The following is a 20,656-nucleotide window of genomic DNA, read 5'->3' on the forward strand; positions in this document are numbered from 1 at the left end:
TATAGCACTTTTCAAAACTGATAGTATTTAGTCTAATGAGCTGGTCCAAAGTTGTATCTCACTTTCTTACAAATTTCTTTCCTCCCAATTCTGGTCACACTTGTCTTAACCTTTTCCTGAAGTAAAAAACAATCAGTATAAGCCACAAGTATTGCCCTGAAGACTCTCGACATACTTCTAAAAGCAGTTTTAACAGAAGCAGAAAACAGAGCCAGTTTATGCAGAAGTGGGTCAACCATTTTCCATTTTAAGAATGATTAGAGAAACAGAAATTTAATGCTGCAAAGTCACACGTGTTTTGCACACTGTGAAAGGAGAGAGTTAAAAGCATAATGTATCAGACTTAACGTATCAGACTTGAGATCCACTATCAACCCGAGATCCTGCCAGATTCCGTCCTACAGAATGGGCCTATAGTGCCAGGTAGATAAGGGAAGAAAGACATTTTGGAGGAGTGGGTCCAAAAGTGGGTCCACACTTTAGAGTAGGCAATATACACCTCAAAACAGCCAAACTGTCAGTCATTGTCACCAGGCCTCTGATAACTGGAGGAAATTATCAATTCCTTGAAGCCTATGCTGAATCTTATTTGTATCACTTTCCCCTCTGCCTCCCATTGAGACCCCAGTGCATAGTTGTTGCTTAAAAAGATGTTTCTTCAATGGAAAAATAAAAGACTTCTCAACTTTATTTCTTATCAGTTCTTCCAAAAACATATTGCAGTAGACAAGCCATTTCTCTAATGTGTTTATAAAACATTATCCTTTCCATTTATCTGGGTTGCATTTGTCCTTTATTCATTATATAATTTTTATAATTTTCCATAATTATTTTTCATCAGCACAAAAATGAATAAAAAAAGAGAAAAAAGAAGAAATAAAAATTATGATAATCAAAGAAGAAAAATGCTTACATGCACGTTTTAGGAAAAATATGCCACTTTATGGCTTCATGTTCAAGCTTTTTCATGTGTCGTAAGTTTTTGAAGACTGATGTACATTTCTCCATATTTTATTATTAAAATAAAATAAATAAAAATAATTGTTAAAAAGTATTATGTTTTTAAAATATCCATAGTTAATAAGCCATCGATTTGAAATAGTCACTAAGGCCAAGTGCGGTGACTCACACCTGTAATCACACTTTGGGAGTTCGAAGTAGGTGGATTGCTTGAGCTCAGGCGTTTGAGAACAGCCTGAGCAAGAATGAGACCCCATCTCTACCAAAAATAGCCAGGCATTGTGGAGAGCACCTTTAGTCTCAGCTATTTGGGAGGCTGAGGCAAGAGGATCACTTGAGCCCAAGAGTCTTGAGGTTGTTGTGAGCTATGATGATGCCATGACACTCAACCCAGGGCAACAAAGTGAGACTCTGTTTCAAAAAAAACAAAATTGAAATATTCATAAAGCCTTCCCTGCCAGAGGCCCTATGGATAATCTTGTAAGGACAGCTTGCTCCCATAGTTTGTAAGTCTGGTCTGATGAATGTGCAGCAATAATGCATCTGCCTGGCCTTAGATCCAGATCCTGGGTTTGCACTCATAGCTTCTCCGCAGAAGACAAGGGCCAGCATGTGTCTGGCTTTGCTATAACACAGCCCAACTACCACTGTGGCTTCTGTTTCCTCCTTAGTTGTTAAGTCCTTTTTGAAGCCATTCTTATAATGTTCATTACACTACAACTAGATTGGGTGTCTTCTTCTAACAGTTGACACTATTTGGTTGACATTGAGAATCACCGCAGTAGAGGCTTCTTACTCCTCTGCCTAAGGTAGTGAGTCCTTTGATGATCTCAGTCTTTCAGGACCATAACGATGCCCTGTCCATCATCCTCCTAGAACAACTAGCCTTTCTCAAAATTCCCTGACCTCCTATTATTGCAAACTTAATAATGGTCAGAAGCGTTGACTTTAGAGTTAGACTGTTGACTTCAAATCCTGACTCTACCACTTAACTCCCATATGACCTTGGGAAAATTAGCCTCCTAGGCCTTTTTTCCTCATTTGGAACACAGCAGTAATGGTGAAAAATAATATTGATGTTAAAGGATTGTTGTGAGGGTTAAATGAGAATAATACATGTAAAGCACTTGAAACAACAGTGCACAAGATTAGCTCTTAATACACCTGTCTATTACTGTTACCATTCCTTTCCTCCATTTTTTGAAGACCCATGTAAGAGTTACAAATTCACGAGATTTGTAAAGGGAAAAGTCTTAAAAATTAACTGGTCCACGTTTAAAAATAATCAAATGCCCACAAGGCCAATATAGGAAATGTGATTGATAGATTTGAAAAGAACTCACAGGATAGGAAATGGGAGGGTGGACTTGGGTGACCAGCCTAGATGCCACCTTGATCGCTGCTCAGGGTGACCACACTGCTGTCATGTGAGATCAGAAGCCTGGAATTACTGATCTGCCAGTTTTTCAAGCGAAACCAGAAATATGGATTTGCATGTAATTCCAGTTTACAATGTTGACACTTAATTCAAACTCTTATAAAATGCTTTATTGGTTTTAAAAAAAAAATTATGCATGGCAGCTCCTTCTACTTTAGAGTCCCTAATCTAATTGTATCTCATTTGAAAACTGAGAAAACAAGATTGAGAAGAAAAATGCTGTATGCCCAAGGGTACACACAACTACATAATGGCAAAAATCTGATAAAACTCACATCTCTTAAGTCTTACTCAGAGACCTCTCACGTTCTCCTCTTGGGTGCTTCCTCTCCTTTACATTCGCTTCTAATCTGTAACTGATGCTGTTGTTCTGTACTTTCTGCTCCGTTCTCATGACACCATGCTAACTGGACCACATTGCCTCATACTCTTTTCACTGGATTTGCTCTCACTCTCATCCACCTTGGTTTGTTGGCTAAGATCAGACTAGTCTCTTTTTTGTTGTTTGTTTGTTTTTTGAGTCATGGTCTTACTCTCTCCCTTAGGCTAGGGGATAGAGAGAGCTAGAACCTCAAACTCCTGGGCTCAAGTGATCCTCCTGCCTCAGCCTCCCGAATAGGTGGGGTTACTCACACATGCCACCACACCCAGCTAATTTTTCTTTTCTTTTTTTAATAGAGGGTCTCACTCTTGCTCAGGCTGGTCTCAAGCTTCTGGACTCAAGCAGTCCTCCCACTTAGCCTCACAAAGTGCTAGGATAACAGGTATGAATGATGACACCCAGCTTAGACTAACCTTAACCTTAACCCTCTGCTCCCTGCTCTAAGTCCTTCAAAAATTCTTTATCACCCACTACATCAGAGTCAAGTACACTGTTCTGTCATTCAATCCTCTGGCCTCAGATTGACTTCGTTTTGTTTCTTTAGCTGGCCTGCATCCTGGTTGCTTCATGAAATAGCTGTGTCACATTACCTTGGCCTTCCCTAAAGTAAGATAGAAATAATGGAAAAGTATAGTAATAACATTCCTCTCAGAGTACTGTTATGGGAGTAAATGAACTAACATATCTAAAGGGCTTTGCATATAGCAAACATGCTAACTGCTATTGAATATGCCTGTTTATTTCTCCTGCTAGACTCTCTGTGTCTTTAGAACAGAATCTGTGACTAATGTGCTCAGCCCACCCAAATTCTTGCTACCTGTTATGCACTCATTAATATTTGCTCTCAAGAAGAGAGAATGACTACACGAGTAAATGAAGAATCTATACAATCAAATAAACACGTCCATGGACCAGAAATGGAGGATAAATGAAAAGTAGTGAGAGTATTAAAAATCTATTGGGTTGTAGGGACAGGAGTAGGCAGTGACTGTGGGGCGTTTGGCTCCTGCCTTGAAATGGTGACTTCTAAAGTTAAGTATGAGTGATGAGTGGGCAATGCCGCACCAGGAACCAGGCTCACTGTTTGCATAAGTGTTCCGAGTGGGGTCCCATTACCTATAAAAGGAGGGTTTTAAAAAATGACAGCTGAACAGGGACCAGGGAAGTGAGAGAACATGGGCACAGTCTCACAACTGGGAACTAAACCAAGCCACCGGTTATTTCTGTGGGTGGACGTCTGGTATCCTCCAAAGCTCTGAAAGTAGGATTCCCAAATCGCTGTTATGAAACCCAGTTCCAGATCACAGGCACAGGGGCCATTTGGAGACAAATGTGAAACCCTCCAGAAGGAAAGAAAAAATAGAAAATAAACAAATAACCCAAATAAAATTGCCCATTCAAACTAAGCCTGGAAATACAAATTCCAAAAATATGTGAAGACATCCAGTGAGTGCTACGAAACAAACAATAAAATCAAAAATCAGGCCATGAATTCACTTAGCTGAACTATACGGAACAGCCTGAAAGAACGTTTGGATTTTTCTAGAAATAAAGGAATAACATCATTGAATGTGAACAAGAAATGCTGAAGCAAAAAATAAATAAAAAAGCATAAATGAAACAAGAACAGGGCAATAAGAAAAAAACAATTAGACAGATTATTAAAAAAATGTGCTCACTAAAATAAAAACTCTATAGGTTGCTTTCTCTTTATAATGGTTAAGTAAAAAGAGAATTTTAAATAATAGTACTTAAAACATTTACCAAGAATATAACATACGAGGAAGAATCTGTTTTTTCTAAATACAAAAAGTAGTAAAGGGAAAGAAATATTTCCAATCTAATGGAAATTTCAGAAAGATTGGAGGGACTGATTGGACAGGGACCCATGAAGTCATACTAAGCACATCTCTACAACTGCAGAGAAGCGAGAGTCCTCAGCTTGAAAATGCTGAGCGTTAAGAGAGCAAAGAAATATATATCCACACCAACACAGTCTTTCTAAAATACATCAACAAAAGAAAAATTTTAGGAAAAACACATAAAGGACAGATTACCAGCAAAATAGCGATAACTGGGCTCATCACCACCAAAAGTTAAAAAAATGCACTTATATCTCAAGTGTTTGTAGAAAATCTAGAATTATGTGAAATAGCCAAACTTACTTACTTACTTTCTCTCTCTCTCTCTCCCCTTTCTTTTTTGAGAAAGAGTCTCAAGATGTTGCTCCGGGTAGAGTGCCACAGCATCATACAGCTCACAGCAACCTTCAACTCTTGGGCTCAAGCTATCCTCTTGTCCCAGTTTTTCTATTTTTAGTAGAGATGGGGGTCTCGATTTTGCTCAAGCTAGTCTCAAACTTGTGAGCTCAAACAATACACCCACCTCGCCCTCCCAGAGTGCTAGGATTACAGGCGTAAGCCACCATGCCCGGCCTATTTCTATTTCTAAGACTGGAACTAAAGGACCTTCAGACTCACAAAATTTGTGGGCCATTTATACATCTTCCCTAAAACAATTTTAAAATTCTATCCATACATGTTGTTTTTCTATCACTGCATGTCAAATTGCTACAACCTCAGTAGTTCAAAACAACACATGCTTATTAACTCACAGTTCCTGTGGGTCAGGAGTCCAGCTGTGGCGTAGCTGGGGTTTCTGCTTCAGGCTTTCTCATGAGGCTGCAATCAAGGCGAGGTCCTCGGTGGATATCATGTGAAGTTTATAAACTTTCTGTATGTGGGGAACAATTAAAGATAACAATACAGTTCAAGGTGCCAACCTCTAGTCTAGAACCTACAAGACCTCTATACAAGGAATTTACAACCTCACAAAGGGTTGACAAATGGACACACATTTTCCTGATAAATCAAATCAAACCAAGAGTCAAGTTTGACAGAGTTCCTTGCCATATCATCACAACATGTATTAAGGAAGATCAATAGCCCTTAAAAAAATAATTGCCCAAACTCTGTCCAACTTACTTCCAATTCTGCACCTATGAAGAATACTTCGTGCTTACATCCCATCACCTTATAACTGACTTGGGTGGAATTGAAGATACCAGTTTTACCTATGGCCCAACAAAGTGAATTTTTAAAGGAATTTATACATGCAGAAAAATGGAACCCCAGAGAACAACAATAAAGAACTCTTTTCTTCACTCTCATTATACCTGGTCCCAGAGTAACATTTATTTCCTGGCGTAGCAATCGTCGCCCACAGAAAGCTAATGTCTAAGGTAGAAGAGGCACCTGGAATAAATTTGTTACACTGCTTTTCAAGACTCTAATAAAGCAGCAGGATGAATGATCACTAGAGGGCACAGCTGGGTTGCTCTGAGCCATGGACATGCAAGGACATTTCTTCAACTTTATATCTACAAGGCATTTATACCTTTGAAACACGATAGATAAATAAGTTCATTTCCAAGAAGGTGCAATGTCTTGTCTGATACAGGTGATGTAGTTGTGGGAGAAAAAATTCTATCAGCAAATTAAGACGCTCTCATTTCTAGATTGCCATGGCATTTGCATTTTTTCTGGTTTTGAGGCCAAATCTATTATGCTGTAGCATTTAAAAATAGGACACTATGTTTACCCACAATTAAGTTCTATTTCATTTTGAAGAAGTCTCTTTGCACAACTGCTAGCCAGCACTGCAGACGCTGTTGGCTTGCTGGCAAGTTTCCTTTTAACCTTCAGCTCTTTCCTGGCGATTAAACTTGAAGAATTTTTTTTTTTTTTTTTTTTTTTTGGTAGAGACAGAGTCTCACTTTATGGCCCTCAGTAGAGTGCAGTCGCATCACACAGCTCACAGCAACATCCAACTCCTGGGCTTAAGCGATTCTCTTGCCTCAGCCTCCTGAGTAGCTGGGACTACAGGCGCCCGCCACAACGCCCAGCTATTTTTTGGTTGCAGTTCAGCCGGGGCCAAGTTTGAACCTGCCACCCTCAGTATATGGGGCCGGTGCCCTACCAACTGAGCCACAGGCACCACCCTGATGAATTTTTTTTTTTTAAACAACATCCTCAGTCACTCACAATGATCGCTTCTATGACATTCTTACCATGGAGTAGTGAGGTTTTCAAATCTTAGTACTTAATATTCTGTAGAATTCTCTCTTTTCAATTAGATCTCCTTTTCTCCCTGGCTTTCATGCTTAGCAGTGTGGGATGTGTCATATGTAGAAAGTGAGCTGGAGGCAGGTCCACTGTCTGTGCTCTGTTCCACCCACCCAATACTTCTCCACCACCATAGATGAGTATCCACTCTGCTTACTTATCTTTTCCAGGTCCTTTTCAAAAATAATATAACCCAAACCACTGGTTAAGTGTCCAATCAATGCAAGGAGGAAAGAAAAAAAGTGAAAAATCATGTACACATAAAACCCTCATAAAGCATAAAACTAGGGAAAATGCTGCTAATGCCAACACACAGCCATTCAACTAACTACGAAAACTAACTACAAAAATACAGGTTAATAGCCTGTATTCTAAATTCTCCAGAACCACGTCAATTTAAAATATTCTGAGTTGCTGTCATTTCATGTATTAAAATAGATTTTACCACAGTGTTTGGTTCTAGCATCTTTGAGGAGTCTGAACACCTGAATTAGATGATGAGTTTTGCCACCTATTGTATGAATTTAGCCACTTTTCTCTATAATTCTGACCTCTCATCTTTAAATGGGAGACTCTGTCATATAGAGTTCATATGTGGATTTTATTTTCTGAGATAACATATAGAAAATATTTAGCTACCAGTTAACAATGATGCCATGATTATGCATCAAAATTTATTTTCAAATTTTTATTTAGAAAATTTTATCGCTGTGGCTACATATCAGGTACTTAGCACAACATAAAGACATGGGTAAAGATGAATCTCACAGTCATTGCCCTCCCTGGGTTTACTGTATAATGCTAACACTAACAATGGTGTTATAAGTATATAAAGGCACAAATAAATAAAAATACATACAGAGGAGGCCACTCTCCAATTTTTGACCATTAAGGTACATAATCAACAAATGAGAGACCATCAACAACATGTTGTTAATTATTTTACTGCGTTAAAAGTTTCTGCAGTGATGGTGTGGATTAACCATGACAGGAGCCCACAGATGTGTGATATGTCTTGATAGTCTTTTTTATTTTTTTCTTGAGACAGAGTCTCATTTTGTTACCCTTGGCCGTGGCATCATAGCTCACAGCAACCTCTGACTCTTGGCCTCAAGTGATCCTCTTGCCTCAGCCTTCCCAGTAGCTGGGACTACAGGTGCCCACCACAATGCCATGTTTTTAGAGATGGGGTGTCTTGCTCTTGCTCGGTCTGATTTTGAACTCGTGAGCTCAAGCAATCCACCTGTTTTGGCCTCCCAGAGGGCTAGAATTACAGACATGAGCCACCGTGCCCAGCCTTGACAGTCTCAAGTGTTGTTAGGAATTCACCAGTCACCAATATAGGGACAGAATGTCAGGAGAATATAATGAGCTTGGCTTAGGTAAGATGAAGCTGTGCTGAACTATTGACTGACTTCATCACTTTCTAACTATGCAACCTCCGTTTCCATTGGTTTGTGTGTGTAAATATTACCACCTGTCCCAGGGCTGCCTGAGGACCTTTTTTTTTTAAGTAATTAAGATAATGCTCATTCATTCAGTGCAGTTCTCTTGTTTCTAGATCTTCCTTTTCCTCTTTGTCTCAAGAAGACAATCATGGCCAGATGTCTCTGCACACTCAAGGTCACGAAGCAGACAAGGGTAGGGACTTCTGAATTCTTCTGTTATTGCTGCTGCAGGGTTGAGAGAGCCAGGTCCAGGACTTTTATAGGAATGTAGCAGTAAAGCTTTCCCCTTCTAGAGTTGGAGCTGAAGTTGCCAGAGACCACTGTTAAGGAAGCACCTGCCTGAGAGTAGCCAGTGTACCAAAGTATAATCAAAATATAGTAAGAAAAAATAGCTTTCTGAGGACTTTTTGGAGCACCTGGATCCAACAGTACCTGAAGTCAGTAGTTGTGCTAAATATTTCAGGATATGAGCCAATAAATTATTTTTTTCCCCTAAAGCCTAATTTTGGGTTTCTATCACCTACAACTGAAAGAGACCTAATATCTCTAAAGTTTGTCAGCAAATCCACTTCATTTAGCTTTGACTGCCTCTCTAAAACAAAGTTCTGGCGTTACTGCCACCATTGACAACTGAGTTTATCATGATACACAGAATAAATCCACCTGCTTTCTAACACCTATTGCATCTATGACTGTAGCAAGTTAACTTGTCCAAGATCACAAAGATAGTAACAGAGCTAGATCTGAATCCACATATTTGAAAGCCAGTTAACGGTCAAAATCATACGCCATTTATTGATAAGGAAATTAAATTTGGAAAAGTTCAGTAGTATTGGGGAAATGACAATACCAACTCTATGCCATTTTAAAGATTAAATCACATAATACAATTGTCTGGTATACAAAAAGGATACTAAAAATTAATATTAAACCATTTTGGAAGTTGTTTTTCATATAACAACATATTATTAATAAATTTCCATTTCTTTAGGTATTCTTTCTTTTTTTTTTATTTTAATTTTTTTTTTATTGTTGGGGATTCATTGAGGGTACAATAAGCCAGGTTACACTGATTGCAATTGTTAGGTAAAGTCCCTCTTGCAATCATGTCTTGCCCCCATAAAGTGTGACACACACCAAGGCCCCACCCCCTCCCTCCTTCCCTCTTTCTGTTCCCCCCCCATAACCATAATTGTCATTAATTGTCCTCATATCAAAGTAAGTACATAGGATTCATGCTTCTCCATTCTTGTGATGCTTTACTAAGAATAATGTCTTCCACGTCCACCCAGGTTAATACGAAGGATGTAAAGTCTCCATTTTTTTTAATGGCTGAATAGTATTCCATGGTATACATATACCACAGCTTCTTAATCCATTCCTGGGTTGGTGGGCATTTAGGCTGTTTCCACATTTTGGCGATTGTAAATTGAGCTGCAATAAACAGTCTAGTACAAGTGTCCTTATGATAAAAGGATTTTTTTCCTTCTGGGTAGATGCCCAGTAATGGGATTGCAGGATCAAATGGGAGGTCTAGCTTGAATGCTTTGAGGTTTCTGCATACTTCCTTCCAGACAGGTTGTACTAGTTTGCAGTCCCACCAGCAGTGTAAAAGTGTTCCCTTCTCTCCACATCCACGCCAGCATCTGCAGTTTTGGGGTTTTGTGATGTGGGCCATTCTCACTGGGGTTAGATGATATCTCAGGGTTGTTTTGATTTGCATTTCTCTAATATATAGAGATGATGAACATTTTTTCATGTGTTTGTTAGCCATTCGTCTGTCGTCTTTAGAGAAAGTTCTATTCATGTCTCTTGCCCATTGATATATGGGATTGTTGGCTTTTTTCATGTGGATTAATTTGAGTTCTCTATAGATCCTAGTTATCAAGCTTTTGTCTGATTGAAAATATGCAAATATCCTTTCCCATTGTGTAGGTTGTCTCTTTGCTTTGGTTATTGTGTCCTTAGCTGTACAGAACCTTTTCAGTTTAATGAAGTCCCATTTGTTTATTTTTGTTGTTGTTGCAATTGCCATGGCGGTCTTCTTCATGCAGTCTTTCCCCAGGCCAATATCTTCCAGTGTTTTTCCTATGCTTTCTTGGAGGATTTTTATTGTTTCATGCCTTAAATTTAAGTCCTTTATCCATCTTGAATCAATTTTTGTGAGTGGGGAAAGGTGTGGGTCCAGTTTCAGTCTTTTACATGTAGACGTCCAGTTCTCCCAACACCATTTATTGAATAGGGAGTCTTTCCCCCAAGGTATGTTCTTATTTGGTTTATCAAAGATTAGGTGGTTGTAAAATGTTAGTTTCATTTCTTGGTTTTCAATTCGATTCCAAGTGTCTATGTCTCTGTTTTTGTGCCAGTGCCATGCTGTCTTGAGCACTATGGCTTTGTAGTACAGACTAAAACCTGGTATGCTGATGCCCCCAGCTTTATTTTTGTTACAGAGAACTGCCTTAGCTATACGGGGTTTTTTCCGGTTCCATACAAAATGCAGAATCATTTTTTCCAAATCTTGAAAGTACGATGTTGGTATTTTGATAGGAATGGCGTTGAATAGGTAGATTGCTTTGGGAAGTATAGACATTTTAACAATGTTGATTCTTCCCATCCATGAGCATGGTATGTTCTTCCATTTGTTAATATCCTCTGCTATTTCCTTTCTGAGGATTTCATAGTTTTCTTTATAGAGGGCCTTCACCTCCTTCATTAGGTATATTCCTAGGTATTTCATTTTCTTTGAAACTATGGTGAAGGGAGTTGTGTCCTTAATTAGCTTCTCATCTTGACTGTTATTGGTGTACACAAAGGCTACCGACTTGTGGACATTGATTTTATATCCTGAAACATTACTGTATTTTTTGATGACTTCTAGGAGTCTTGTGGTTGAGTCTTTGGGGTTCTCTAAGTATAAGATCATGTCGTCAGCAAAGAGGGAGAATTTGACCTCCTCTGCTCCCATTTGGATTCCCTTTATTTCCTTGTCTTGCCTAATTGTATTGGCTAGAACTTCCAGAACTATGTTGAATAGTAAAGGTGACAGAGGACAACCTTGTCTGGTTCCAGTTCTAAGAGGAAAAGCTTTGAGTTTTACTCCATTCTGTAAAATATTGGCTGTGGGTTTGTCATAGATAGCTTCAAGCAGTTTCAGAAATGTGCCACCTATGCCTATACTCTTCAGTGTTCTAATTAGAAAAGGATGCTGGATTTTATCAAATGCTTTTTCTGCATCTATTGAGAGGATCATGTGATCTTTATTTTTGCCTCTGTTAATATGGTGGATAACGTTTATAGACTTGCGTATGTTAAACCAGCCTTGCATCCCTGGGATGAAGCCTACTTGATTATGATGAATGACTTTTTTGATGATAAGCTGTAATCTATTGGCTAGGATTTTGTTGAGAATTTTTGCATCTATATTCATGAGTGAGATTGGTCTGAAATTTTCCTATTTGTTTGGGTCTTTTCCTGGTTTTGGTATCAGGGTGATGTTTGCTTCATAGAATGTGTTGGGGAAGATTCCCTCTTCCTCAATTTTTTGGAATAATTTCTGCAGTACAGGAATAAGCTCTTCCTTGAAGGTTTGATAGAATTCTGGAGTGAAGCCGTCTGAACCAGGGCATTTTTTGGTTGGAAGATTTTTTATTGTTTCTTTGATCTCAGTGCTTGAAATTGGTCTGTTCAGGAGCTCTATTTCTTCCTGGCTGAGTCTAGGGAGAGGGTGTGATTCCAAATATTGATCCATTTCTTTCACAATGTCAAATTTCTGGGCATAGAGTTTCTGGTAGTATTCAGAGATGTTCTCTTGTATCTCTGTGGGATCAGTTGTTATTTCCCCTTTATCATTTCTGATTGATGTTACTAGAGATTTTACTTTTCTATTCCTCGTTAGTCTGGCCAATGGTTTATCTATTTTATTTATTTTTTCAAAAAACCAACACCTTGTTTCATTAATTTTCTGAATGATCCTTTTGTTTTCAATTTCATTGATCTCTGATTTGATTTCAGACATTTCTTTTCTTCTACTGCGTTTAGGCTTAGATTGTTCTTCTTTTTCCAATTCCATAAGATCTCTTGTGAGATTGTTGATGTGCTCTCTTTCTGTTTTTCAAATGTAGGCATCTAAAGCGATGAATTTTCCTCTCAAAACTGCTTTTGCAGTATCCCACAGGTTTTGGTAGCTTGTGTCTTCATTGTTGTTATGCTCCAGGAAGTTAATGATTTCCTGTTTTATTTCTTCCTGCACCCATCTGTTATTCAACAGAAGATTGTTTAATTTCCATGCCTTTGTGTGGGGTCGAGTGTTTTTGTCAGAGTTGAGTTCCACCTTTAGTGCCTTATGGTCTGAGAAGATACAAGGTAAAATTTCAATTCTTTGGATTCTGTTGATATTTGTTTTGTGTCCCAGGATATGATCAATTTTGGAGAATGTTCCATGGGGTAATGAGAAGAATGTATATTCTTTATCTTTGGGATGGAGTGTTCTATATGCATCTATCAAGCACAGTTGTTCTAGGGTCTCATTTAAATCTCTTATATCCTTGTTTAATTTCTGTTTAGAGGATCTGTCCAGCTCTGTAAGAGGAGTGTTAAGGTCCCCTGTTATTATGGTATTATCAGATATCATATTGCTCAGAATGAGTAAGGTCTGTTTCAAGAATCTGGGAGCATTTAAATTGGGTGTATAAATATTTAGAATTGAAATGTCTTCTTGTTGTATTTTTCCCTTGACCAATATAAAGTGACCATCTTTGTCTTTTTTGACTTTAGTTGCTTTAAATCCACATGAATCTGAAAATAAGATTGCAACTCCTCTTTTCTTCTGAATTCCATTTGCCTGAAAAATTGTCTTCCAACCCTTGACTCAGACCTATAATTTGTCTTTTGAAGCCAGGTGTGTTTCTTGCAGACAGCAAATGGATGGCTTGTGTTTTTTAATCCAGTCAACCAATCTATATCTCTTCAGTGGGGAATTCAAGCCATTAACATTCATTGAGATAATTGATAAGTGTGGTAGTATTCTATTCGTCTTATTTTGTGAGAGTCCATTGCTTAGTTTTATCTTTTGCATCAGTGTGGAGGTTAGGTTCTGTCCTTTAATTTCTGAGTTCTTACTTTGCTGCTGATCCATTGTGGTGGTCAGTGTGCAGAACAGGTTGAAGTATTTCCTGTAGAGCTGGTCTTGTTGTGGCAAATTTCCTCAATGTTTGTATATCCGTAAATGATTTGATTTCTCCGTCAATTTTGAAGCTTAGCTTAGCAGGGTACAGAATTCTGGGCTGGAAATTGTTCTGTTTAGGTAGATTAAAGGTAGATGACCATTGTCTTCTTGCTTGGAAAGTTTCATTAGAGAAGTCTGCGGTCACGCGGATGGATTTGCCCCTGTAGGTCAACTGGCGCTTACTCCTGGCAGCTTGCAGAATCTTTTCTTTTGTCTTGACTTTGAACAGGTTCATCACAATGTGTCTTGGAGAAGCTCGGTTAGAGTTGAGGCGACCTGGGGTCCGATAGCCCTCTGAAAGCAGTGTGTCAGAATCTTTGGTGATATTTGGGAAATTTTCTTTTATAATATTCTCTAGTATGGCTTCCATTCCTCTGGGGCATTCTTCTTCCCCTTCTGGAATTCCTATAACTCGTATGTTGGAATGCTTCATAAAGTCCCATAATTCTGCCAGTGAATGTTCTGCTTTCTCTCTCTTCTTTTCTGCCTCTTTTACTATCTGAGTTATCTCAAGAACTTTGTCTTCTACCTCTGAAATTCTTTCTTCTGCATGGTCTAACCTGTTGCTGATACTCTCCATTGCATCTTTTAGTTCCTTAATTGACTGTTTCAGTTCCTTCAGCTCTGCTATATCCTTTTTATATTCTTCATATCGTTCATCTCTTATTTGATTCTGTTTTTGAATTTCCTTTTGGTTATTTTCCACTTTATTAGCAGTTTCCTTCATTGTTTCCATCATTTCTTTCATTGTTTTCAACATGTGTATTCTAAATTCCCTTTCTGTCATTCCTAACATTTCTTTATAGGTGGAATCCTCTGCAGTAGCTACCTCATGGTCCCTTGGCGGGGTTGTTCTGGACTGGTTCTTCATGTTGCCTGGAGTTTTCTGCTGATTCTTCCTCATGAGTGATTTCTTTTATCTGTTTCCTTGCCCTAATTTTCCTTTCACTTCCTCTTGCTCTTTAAGTTCTCGTGCCTTGGAAGTTGAGGGCGGGTTTAGACGGATTGAACACATGCGACCACTTGCCGGTTTTCCACTGTTTTAGTCCTCCTCTTGGGGTCCAGAAGTCTCTCGCTGACTCCCTGTATCCTCTCAGGGGTGATGATAGGCAGATCCCACCAGCCAGAGATGCCTGGAGTCCTATCTCCCCAGACTCACGGTGCCCAGATGCAAGGAAGCTGTTACTCGGCTGCCATCTTGCTCCGCCCTCCCGATAGTAGACTCAGGTATTCTTTCAAAACAGCATTTTAAATGGCTGCAATATATTCTTTTGTTTGTATTTGCAATATTTCATTCTTTATCTAGTCATATACTATGAAGCATTTAGGTTCATTTTATTACTTACTGCTTATAACAGCATTTAATGGGTTATGGCAAAATCTCCAGGTATCAATACTTGCATAGGCTAAATTCTGAGAAGGGGAATAACTAACTAAGTCAAAGGGCATATACGTTATAAACTTAGGAAGTTTCAACCAGAAGTTTCCCCCAGAAATTGCTCTAAATCTGACATCTATAAAAACCAGTTGTTATTTGTCAGGAGCTTTGCAATAACTTTGTAGGGCAAGTCAATGCTGTCATAGTAAAGACCAAAAAAACCACAGAGCTGGCTTTATACAAACCTCATCACAGCATCTTTATGCCTGTCTCCTCTCCGTCACCCCTTGCCTGTCCCTGCCTTTGATTCAGCACTTTTCATTTTTTGAGACAGGGGCTCTCTCCATCCCTCAGGCTAGAGTGTAATGGTGTCATCAGCTCACTGCAGCCTCAAACAGCTGGGCTTTTGTGATCCTTCTGCCTCAGCCTCCCGAGTAGCTGGGCCTACAGGTCTGCACCTTTCTATTTTTAGCTAAGGCAGGGTCTTGCTCTTATTTAGGATGGTCTCTCAGACTCCCCATCCTCCCCCGTCAGCCTCCCAGAGTGCTGGGATTACAGGCAGTGAGCCACCACACCTGGTCTTGACTCAGCTTTATGTCTCTCTGTAGAGCACTTCCAGTTTCCTCATCAAAATAACCATTCTTAACCATCATGGGATGCCCTCTCCTGAACCATGATGAAGTCTGTCTCCTGAGTACACAGGGACTGAGCAGGATGCTATTCTATTTCCAAAAGTAGTCACACTGGGTACAAAACATGTTTGTTGCTTTAGCAGACTCTGATAGGTATTGTTTGTAAATACCTAATACTCTTTCCCATCCCCATTCTTCTTCCACCAGCATATTCCCCTTTCCCACTTCTTTCTTCAAGGAATGGCTGCCTAATTCTATGTTTTTATTTTGTTTTTAAAATACAAGAGAATAAGATAAGTTTCAACAAAATAATACTCCCAGATTGGCTGGGACAATTAGAACATTAGTAAGCCTTAAGGGCTGCATTGACGGCTGCTCTGCTCCTGGTTTAGTTCTGATTTGCCCCGCCTGACTGGCACCACTACTGCACAAGGCTGGTTGGCTAGAGTTCGTGGCAGCTGAGTATCCAGCCTGTTATCAGCTTTTAACAATGATGCACTGTTTCTGCTGAAGGGGAATTTGTGAGTCGTGGCACAGCTTGTCAGTATTTTTTAATCCTTTCTGCTTAACAGCCCATCATGTTAAAGAAGACTGAGAGAATACTGAAGGAAAAAAGCAGGGTTTTAGTGAGTCTTGGGCATTACAATATTATCTTGTTTCTGCTAAAGATGATTTGCTTGCTTCATGATACTACGATATCAACATTGAAGAAATTCAGTGTTCATCGGTGTTATAACACTCATAAGGACCACAATTATTTTAAATCAGAGGGAAAGGTATCACAGATTGTGTTGCAGAAATTAAAAGATGAGAAGTGAAAGCAAAGGCAATTCTTTCAAGCAGCAATGAAACCTGGAAATTATGCCACTGAAGCAACTTATAAAGTAGTTTATATATGCAGGGTGGGGGGGAAGGGATGCTATTCAGTGATGGAGAGATTTTGAAAGAATGCATTGTTGAAGTTGGGATGCTTAGTTAGACCTCAATGACATTTCAAAGTACAAACAACTGCCTCTTTCTAGAAGAACCACACTGATCAGCACTATGAAGTAGCCATCAACATAACAGAACAACTTCATGCACCATTTCAAAAGAAAAATATATATTATTCAATAGCTTAGTATGAATTAACCAGAACTACTTATTCAGAACAGGTTTTATACTTCATTCAGGTCGTAATAGATTTCATAACAGAGTTACTGGTTTGGGGCACTTTTATGAATAGAACACTATGAATAAATATTTTAACAACTTCCAAGATAAATATTGTAATGTTGGACTGAATTTGGTAAATTTAGTGAGTGTATGTATAGATAGTGCACCTTCCATGACAGGAAAACATGAAGGGTCTGTTGCACAGATTTTAACAAATCCAGATGTGCTCATTTCTTGTCATCATATCTTGCATCAGCAAAACCTCTATGCTGAAGCTATTTAAAATGCTAGAGCTATTTTAACTTTGCAAGAAGTTGTAAGTGTTGTTAACAATAATCAAGCAAATGTAATGTGGCATCTTCAGTTTTGTGAATGTTAAAGTTGAACAATGAGGTAGGTATTCAGATTTGCACCATCCTTCTAAACTACATTGGCTATTGTGGTGTTAGCCAAAATTTAACTCTGTGAGAACAGATACATAAACTTTATGAAGAATAGAATCAGCAATGTGAATTACTGAAAGATGATTTCTATCGGAATGCAGCATTTCTGTGTGATACCATGTCAAGTCAAAATGACTTGAATATTCTTGGCAAGGTAAAACTAAGTCTACACATGATATGTAACAAAAAAAAATCCAAGTATTTTTTTAAATCTTTTTTCAAAATGCTTCTCCTTGAAAAAGAAGTTTCAGATGAACATTTTCCCTAGCTTGCAAAAATGACTGATGAGCAGGCTGACATATGCTATTCATTTGAAAGTATACAGACCTATTATAGACCTGTTAATTGGAGAATACAATGGAAGGTTCACCACCTTTAAGACTCATGACACCACACTCAAATTAGCATCAGCTATACGAAGGATCAGCTGAGACTGCAGACCTCCATGCAACCAAACATTCATATGCTTTCCAGCAAGAAGCAGATGAACAAAGTCATTAAAAGGTTAGTTAACTTTAAAATTAACAAATAGTTTTCATTAATTAATAAGTACATAATAGTTAGATTTTTACAAAATAATGTACATTTTTAAGCATGTCTAATTATAGGTTTGTAAATATGGCCTTATCTAACTACAGCTAAACTAATGTGGCCTTCCAACATGAAATACTTCCCTGCCCTTGTACTGTACTAAACCTTCACTTACCATCATCCCCTCTAAACATCTGACCCCTTCACAGACTGGCAGATGGGTTTTATTAGGATCACATATTATTGGTCCACATAGTACTTTTAAATTTTTGAATTAGTTGCCAACATTTTAAAAATTGGGAAATTTTGCATTAAAAAAATCTGGATTTCTGGCTTCTCTTGAATCAAAAGCTCTCCCTGGCAGTGCTGGACACACATTCCCATGTGGCAGCAATAGACTGGAGCTGAGCAGCAGCTGCGCCCTCAGACAAGGTAGGCACTGTCCAGGTTTCCACAGACCTTGCTGGACCATACTACACACAGAGGTTACCTGTTGGCCTCTGTAGATTTGCTAATCTGTGATCGTTATCTTAGGATCTGGTTATGGACATGCCCACCCACTGTGCTCATGCCCTCAATATGGGAACAATTGAGTTTACCCTGACCCCGGGTAAGTGCTTAGTCAAGAGCTACTTCCCAGAAACTCCATTTGCTGGGTCAACTGAATACTCAGTCTGCACACGGAACTACAGAAAATGGAAAATTTTCTTCTTCCCTTTTATTGGGGGCTTGAGGATTGAATAAGACAATTTTTTTAATTTGGCAAATTCTAATGCTGAACTTGAAAAGTAGAAGAAAAGTCACTAGTCAAGGATAAGAAGAAAAGGGTTTGTTCTGAAGGATTATAACAAAGATTTCAGGAAGCAAATTTAAGAAACAAACAAGAATTATCCTAGTTTACAGTCTATGCAAGGGTGAAGAAAACATTGTTTGTATTAAATGGGTATGTTCCGAGGCCAGAAAAAATTTCAACAGACACAAAAGGAAATACCAAGTTATCTTTACCTGTTGTAAAGTCAGGTTTATGGAAGAACAATTCCATAGTGTAAAATTCACCCTTTTTGAGTATATGTTTTCCATGAATTTTAACAGATGTATATAGTTATGGAACCACCACTACATCCCAGAATGTTCCATCACCCTCAATACTTTCCTCTATTCCTTTTGTAGTCAATCCACTTTCCACCTACAGACCCCTAGAAACCATTGATCTTTTTTCTTTCTTTTTTTTTTTTATTGCTGATGAGCGATGTCTGTCATGGTCTCAGGCAGAGAGGGTGGCTGCACATACATATTGTATATTTGCTGCTTTTGCCATGAATTGCACCCAATTTTCTTTTTTAAAAAATAATTTTCCAATACTTTATTAGGTAATTTTTCAAAACTACAGTACAGTTGAGAGAATTATACATTGATCACCCATATGCCCACCATATATATTTTATAATTTTTCTTTTCTCTTCTTTTCTTTACATGTAGGGAATGATCTTTTTTCTATCACTATAGTTTTTCATTTTTCATGTAGTGTATATCCTTGTATGTTTAGATTGGGCCACTGAATATAATGTTTTTGAGAGTCTCCCATGTCGTTGCATGTGTAAGTAATTAGTTCCATTTTGTTATATGAATGACTGTAATTTGTTTATTCACCAGTTGATGAAAATTTGGATTGTTTATAGTTTGGAATTATTGTGAATAAAGCTATCATAAACATTCATTTGTGGATCTTTTCAGAAATGTATTTTTTACTTTTTTAAATTAAATACTTTGCAGGAATATTGCAGGGCCATATGGTAAATGTGCATTAAAATTTATAAGAAACTACCAGTTTGGGCAGCACCTGTACCTCAGTGGGTAGGGCACCAGCCCCATATATCGAGGGTGCCGGGTTCAAACCCAGCCCTGGCCAAACTGCAACAAGAAAATAGCTGGGCGTTGTGGCTGGCCTCGGAGTCCCAGCTACTAGGGAGGATGAGGCAAGAGAATCACCTAAACCCAGGAATTGGAGGTTGCTGTGAGTTGTGTGATGCCACAGCACTCTACCAAGGGTGACAAAATGAGACTCTGTCTCTAAACAAAAAAATAAAAAAAAAGAAAGAAACTGCCAGTTTTCCACCAACAATGCATAAGAGTTTCAGTACCTCACAGCATTGCCGACACTTGGTATTGTCAGTCTTTTTAATTCTACAATTTCAGTAGGTGTGTACTTGTATCTCATTTTCATTTGTAATTCCTATGTCTAATGGTGTAAGACCAGTTTTTATGTGCTTATTTGCCATCTGTGCAACTTTTTTTGTTAAGTGTCTATTGAGATCACTTGCCTATATTTTTAATTTCGTATCTTTGTATATTGAGTAATTTATATATTCTTTATAAAGGTGTTTTATCATATATGCATTATAAATACTATATGTATGGCTAAAATCTAATGGCAGAAATACTTTTGTATGGACTCAAAAGCAAACAACAAATTTTAAAACACAGTGGCAGTAATAAATAATCTATCAGTATCTCATAGAAAACAGGATCAACAATTTAGAAAGTTGTCTAAGAAACTCTCTCAGACTTTAGAACAGAAGGATGAAGGCCTGAAGCTAGGAAGAATGCTAAGAAATTTAGCTGAGTGTGCAGTCTTACAGGCATAATCCCAGCACTTTGGGAAGTGGAAGATAGAAGGTCACTTGAGGGCTGGATTCGAAACCAGCCTGGACAACATAGTGAGAATCCGTCTCTAAAAAATTTTTTTTTGAAAAATTGGGGCACAGTGGCACTCATCAGTACAGTTCCAGATACTTGGGAGGCTAAAGAGGGAGGATCACTTGAATACAGGAATTTGAGATTACAGTGAGGTATGACCGTACCACTATAGTCCAGACTGGGTGACAGAGAAGACTTTACAAAAAAAAAAATTTAAAGGAAAGAAATTGGATTTAAAATTGAA

This window comes from Nycticebus coucang, chromosome 8 (assembly GCF_027406575.1).
Source record: "Nycticebus coucang isolate mNycCou1 chromosome 8, mNycCou1.pri, whole genome shotgun sequence".
Lineage (NCBI taxonomy): Eukaryota > Metazoa > Chordata > Mammalia > Primates > Lorisidae > Nycticebus > Nycticebus coucang.